Here is a 6,832-nt window from a genome sequence, read left to right on the forward strand (position 1 = left end):
ATAATTGCACAGAACGTATATTACACGGGAGGTACTGTAAAGCCAAACGGGTTGTGCATATGCATACATTTTCCAGCACTGGTTTAATCGCCTTATCCATGATGTTGCCTACGACTCTGAACTTGGATGAAATCAATGGCATTTCTCACTGAGTCTATAAAGCATACCGTACTTTATTTTCACCACATTATATTACTGTGCTGCCTACATGCTGGGAAATGTATTTATGTTGCAAAAGTGGCTAAGCGGCTGACCCATTCATACTGGTTAAACAGAGCAGGAATAGTATCAGTATTATCAAGGATTGTATCAACACAGACCCCTGATGGCTAACATCACGTGCAACCAGGTCACATCCTGTCTTCATAACGGCCACACAAGCTATGCAGGACTAAACAGAAGATGCAAAGCACCCTGCTTTAGAAGGTGTTGTGGACTTCCACATACTATGTGCAGTGAATGTGTTCTGAAACTCCTCACACCTCTCTTCTTGGAATGGTTTACAGAGAAGGCCATGGCTAACACGGGCCTAGTCACCCTCTTAGATAATTGGAGGTTCATGGGATTAATTCAGCTTCCTCTTTTGGTGTCCCAAAGGGGTTTATCTGTACACTCCCGTCCACGTGCATCACATCTAAATAGGATGACATCAGCTGCATGTGTCCACATAGTGCAATTAATAAACATACGCGCTATAAAAACGGCGACTCTTGATGGTTATCTCCTCAGATAACACTGCACCATAAAGAGGCTTCAGTTACCATCACGAGTACCCTCTGTAAAGTACAAAGATATAAAAAGAGAATAAAATGTATGTTAGTGTATCATGACCAAGCTTCCATTGCTCCTTCAAATTTTTGTAACAGCCCCCCCTCCAGGTTTATTGCATAAGGCGGGGGCTCCTTCACAGTATTTACACTGGAGTAATGTTTCCTTAAATTCCCCAGGAGCTGGATATTCCTGCCATTTTCTTTTTTACATTTGCGCTATTTTTTTCTGTTTCATTTTCCATCAGGCCAAGCCATTCCCAACCCAGTGAGAGAGAGAAAGAGAGAGAGAGACAGAGTGAGAGAAGGAGGCAGAGTCCGGTCACATCTAGGACTCTAATAACCCTTTCTCCATAACCCAACTCTGCCCTTCCGTGTTAACATACTGTGAACTGAGCACAAGTGACAAAATCAATCCATCACGGCTGCAGCCGACACAAAGAGGGACAGAGGAGCTAACAGAAATTGATGACATCCCTGCTCGAATTTTACACTGTTTCGGCCAGAGCTGCGATTGAAACAGACAAAGATTTATAGTCCAGCCGGAGCTCGGCTCCCCTTGATTGCCTCTTTTTTCCTTGGTGGGGTTTTTTGCATATTTATTTCAGAGCTCATCAGGATCTTGCCGAGGCATTAGAGTGACAATCTTATTTCACCTATGGTGGGGCAGCATCTGCGAATTTGCATCTCGCTCTGCAGATGAGAGAAATGGTCGCTGCCTCCCGCCGCCCCTACACTCATTTTATTTATTTTTTAATTATAACTTTCCGTAGAATTGTGTGTTCTTGCCACCTTACTTTAAATTTAATGTAGCCCCCACCCCTACACCCCCCCCCCATTCCCTGCTGTATTGAAATGGCACCATTGTCTATTCAGTGGCACTAAAAAGAGCTTGTGGCTTGTGTACTATGAAACTGTGATCATGTCTGGTCTTACTGGTCTCTGTGAAGAATTCAGAAACATTCTGTGGAGCACTTCTGAGATGTTTTGATGGTTGAAATATTCAGTTCATAATAATTTAGTTGAAACTTTGCCTGTCTATATATTTATATATCTGTATAGGTCCCTGTTCCTTCAGGCACAATGCTGAGCTTCAAAGTTGCCTTCAGTCATGCCTTGAAGGTTTTATGGGTACTTATGGAAAATATAAATTTCATAGACATTATAGTGCAGAAACAAATGTTCCCCATCACTGACATCATTTTAAGGAACACAGCAGTTAGCGGGACAGAAAATTGATTATTATAATTTAAATATGATGAATAAGTTTCATCTAATGTCTTCTATGTCCAGCAAGAGCATTTTTTGACTGAAATTGCACATGGCTTCTGAGCGGCCATTACAGATATGGTGTGCGATGGAGGGAGGTGGAGGCATCCCCTCCGAAGCCATACACATCCTGAACATGTATTAATAAATGTTCATATTAAATATACCGTGTGATTAAATGGCGGACATTCTGCATACATATCATTGTGAAGAGGGAAGGGAATAATAATACAGAATATTGCTTGTGAAAGTATGGCCCTTTGTGTTACATTTACATTTTAATATTAAACCTGCTATGGTTTGTGAGTTACATGTATGGCTGGATAGCGGGACTGGTCTGTGTCAGTGTGCGACATTATGATTGTGAATTAAAATGCGAGGCAGTGCTTAGGACGACGCTACATGAATAAATGTTATATTCTTACAAGCAACTGCCTTTTTTTTTGTGTGTGCCTTATATGTGGCAGTCACTTAAATGCCATTAAAAATAAATGCAGGGAAAGGGCCTCTCCATACATACTTGAGTCTTTTCAATAAATTCTGAATTGTTCCAATATATTATCGATGCACTGTACAATGTAAGACAACTTCGCCTTTAATGTGGTTGTTGACGATGTTTAGGAATACTTCAGGTGTACAAAAGAAAATGTGGATTCAGTGCACTTAATAGCATTTTAATGTTAAATGATCTAAATGCAATATTTAATTATTAGAAAAGTACTGGGAACAAGTTGAGAAGGACATCTGCAATATATTAGTGGAAAGTCAATTGATGGCAAATTATTTCACTTGCTCCTTTTATTCATTCGAATTAAAATTATGAAGAGCTTTTATTTGTAGCGGCGGGGTGTATATGTAGTTACAGCAGTGTCAATGGCGTTTCTCAATGTTGAGCCTGGTTAGCAAGCAAAATGGGCCATGAACCCTCCATCTCAGACATTATTAAATTATCCCTACTTAGTGTACTAATTCCTGTCAGAGACTATCAGCCCAGAACTTAAAATATGAAGTGAAAGCCATGTAGCCACTACAAATATAATACAGACAATCTTCTCCTAAACAAACACCCACAAAAAGAAATGGCACAAGAAATGTAATCTGAACTGAAATACTGTAGTTTAACTTATATTAATCTGCTAGCAACAATGGCCCATATCCTCTCTCAAATGCTATATCTAATAGGGCATAAGCCTGAAGAGGCTGTAAAACAGAGAGTGAATTTCATCTGTGTTATCAATGTCAAAACCTCATGTACATTAACAAATTCATTGCACAATATCAACACCGGAGCACAAATAGCACGTAGCGGTATTAGCTGTGAAAGGCCTAGCTATTGCTAATTCAAGCTGTAGAACGTCAAATAGCAGCACAGCCAAACTGTCCAGGATCTTACTTCAAACAAGAATATTGATTAACAAGCAGGAATATTTACATCTCCTTGGCAACCCCCTGCGTTAGCAAACCCTTTGTGTTAGCTGTCTATTCGGGAATACTTTATTCTTAGGAGATTTTGAATAAATACAATAGAGAACGCTGAAACCTATCCACAGCTCATTACAGAAAAACGCAGCAGATTTATTTGTGTTGTCTGTTGTCGTGAAAGAGCAATTATCCTGTAGTGTGTGATCCAGAACCTCGGGTGTCCCAACGATGCGGTCTTTACCGGGGTCCGTGTTCCTGTCCGCCCTGCTCCCTCTCCGCCACGCTCCCGCGTGGGTGCCAGTCAAACGCACAGCCCATCATAACATCTGCATTCCGTGCAATTTGTCATTGGCTGCCTTTGCGTCGCCATTGGCTGTTGCTTAGCAACCTGTCAGTCTCACAGACTATTTCCCATGATAAATTAGCTGGGCTGTTACTATGCCAACAGAATTTGTTACTTAATTAAACTGATTCAAATCAGAATTGGCTTAAGGGAGAAGGAGTGTGCCACACTTTGTGGAGGGAGCCCAGGTTCCCCGACAGACACTGCGATGGGGGGAAGAATAAAAACGGGTAAGTGTGGTTTTCCTGGGGAATTATTTCTGCAAGATGCATAGAGATATTGAAATGGTTGATCTTCGAGATGCAGGGGAGGGCTGGAAAATATGAAAACCAGGTCTGTTCTATTGTGCACCAGTGGAGTTATTGCTTTAATACCTTTGACTAAATTAAAATAAAGGAATATTATGTATTTGTAATAATGGCTGTTTGTGTTTGTGGTTTTGTTTGACCCAGGCCTTGGAGGATTCTTGTTTAAGTGCCATTAACTGGACCTGTGAGCTTGCGGGCTATTGTACCCCCTTGGGGAGCCTGTGATGTAAGCAATGAGTTCTGTGAAAAGGCACACCTCCTGTACTGAGAATTCTGTGTACATGACACAAGGATGTTCAAGTGGAAGATGTTCAACCTCTAATGCAGTTTCATCCAATAAAATTATTTTTAGATTTTTAAAAGCTTGATCTCTGTTTTTTTATTTTCTTTTGCTATTTGTATGTGTGTACTGTATACAGTAGACTACCCCTTATTTACTATATAATCATAATGTATCAAATTATTACCATGCTAAAGGTTTATGTGTGCAATGTTATTGTGGAAACATAATTGAATATAAAATATACTGTGATAAAAATATATAGTTTGGCATCAATTGAGAGCTGGCAATATGAGCTGGAAGAATAGCAGAATAATATGGTTGTCATAGGACCAAAGGGGCAACACAAGCATGTAATCAGGATAATTTGGAACATCACACCTCTGTAGCTTCCCAATATCAGATCCGCAGCTCCTCCACTACTACCTTTTGCACTCCTCTTATTTCCATAACATCCTGACAAAACCATTTTGTTCGGGCTGATTGGTTCTATTTGCATCAGACACCTCTTCTGCATATAGATTGATGGGTTTAATCAGCGAATCAGGGAGAGCGCTCAGACATCAATCAATGTCAGCCCTGTCTTTTTTCCAACCTCTGATTTTCTGCTTAGATTCATCAGGAGCGGTCGCTACATATGGAGAACTAAGGGGGGAAACAATTTGAGAAGAGACCAACAACTTATCAGGCACTTACGGGGCTCGCCCCATGGTGCCGAGCCTGCCTGTTCTGTTTGGAAGCTCTTGTCTCACACGCAGGCGTCTCCACTCGGTTATTAGCCCATGAAAGAACCCGGAGGAAGAATGGCCAGATGGATATCCTCCAGCAGGAATGAATAGGAAAATAAATATTTTCGTGGAGGATTTTTACTGATTATCGTTTCTTATTCAAACAGGTTTCATCACTTTACTGGGAAGTCAGACACAGCTGATAAGGAGGCCGTTCGTCATTTTTTCCCAGTTCCGTTGCCTTTGAAGAAAGCAGTATGCCTGTGCTATGACAGTGCCCTTTCCACAAGAATAGGATGCTGAATGTATACACAGCATACAACTAGTTCTGTACAGTCTGGCCATGAAATATCTTAGGTTAAAAATATAGATGGGATGACCCAAGACAAGGTTTTTTTTTTATCTGTAGGGGCAAAAGTGACTCCTCGCCTAAAGGAAAGGTTCAAAAGACCTTCAAATAATGGCCATAACCATTTTCACAAGCATAAAAATTGTCAATATTATTACTATCTTATAACTACTTTCATGTGGTTATATTTGTGTAATGACAAACCTAATGACAGTGGCCTTTCATATCATTTGTGCCATAATGTTAGAATATATTATTAAATCATTATAAATTCCGTGTAACATAAAAGTGCCTCTACAGATATACAAATATATTTATATAAGCACATGTTTTTTTTTGTTGTATTAATGGGTTATGTGTTTTTAGTGATAACGTTTCCTCTGATTGATACGACATAAAAGATCATCATCTAGGTATTACATTATCAGCAGTCCCTGATATTTGAAACATTGTAAATACAAATGAAAAAAATACAATTTCTCTTTGAAACACACGCTGTGAATTTGTTCATACCAACCTCCCTCCCAGGACAGAAGTGTATACCGTGCAGCGGTCCTGCGATATTTGTTTCCCCTTTGTGGTGTTTTCATGGGTCGGTCTAACACAGCCAGTGCACACTGACACGCACACGGAGAAACACACAGTGCCTGGGCTGTGGAAATGAGATGCAATAATTCAGAGTGCGGCGCTCGGCGCAGAAACGCGGGTGTACAGGCAGAGACGGATGCGCGGGCGGCAGAGGCCCCCAGGGGGGCCCGGCCGGTACCTGCGCGTCCCCCGGCAGGGCCACTCCGGCAAAGCCCTCTCGCTCTCGCCAGATTAATCAAACCTGTTCCCGCGCCTCTAATTGGATGACAATCACTTTTTTACTGTGTGCTGAATGGGGGGAAAAAATCCTGCTTTATGCTCCCAACGCCTTTCACTTCTCCCTCTCCTCTGTCACCTCGGTGGCTCCTCGGCGTGTTTTTCATGTGTCTCTCCCCGGTGTTCGGGCCCCAAAAGAAGGAGCGGGCGGGGAGGGGGTAGGGGGGGGCTCCGGCGCTGAGTCCTCCTGAGTGCACGCATTTATTTAGAATATATACGGAGGCGCCTCGCCTGGGCGGCGTGGGGCTGGAGGAGGAGGCCTGTTTGTGTGGCTCTGACATCAGCGGCAGCCCCGCGACAAGGAGCCCGGGACAAGTACCTGTGTGTGAGGTGACCTGAATCCACCAGCGTCAGATACGACCTGCCTGAAGGACAGCAGCCGCGATTTGCATCGCCAGAAAGGTCGCGCGCGTTTTTTTAAAGGACAATTTTAACATGACACTGTCTGGTCCGCTTTTTTTCCCCCCCTTTGCATAATAATGATTGATATGAGATGTACGCA

General features: G+C 42.1%; 1 long non-coding RNA gene across 1 annotated transcript; it reads left to right on the forward strand.

Annotated features, from left to right (window-relative positions):
- The first annotated feature begins 3,927 nt into the window (after positions 1 to 3,927).
- LOC133122754 (uncharacterized) lies at positions 3,928 to 4,471 on the forward strand. The gene is made up of 2 exons (XR_009708136.1): positions 3,928 to 4,031; positions 4,254 to 4,471. It is a non-coding gene; the product is annotated as an uncharacterized LOC133122754 (long non-coding RNA).
- Positions 4,472 to 6,832: the final 2,361 nt, after the last annotated feature.

The sequence above is a fragment of the Conger conger genome, chromosome 1 (assembly GCF_963514075.1).
Source record: "Conger conger chromosome 1, fConCon1.1, whole genome shotgun sequence".
Classification (NCBI taxonomy): Eukaryota; Metazoa; Chordata; class Actinopteri; order Anguilliformes; family Congridae; genus Conger; species Conger conger.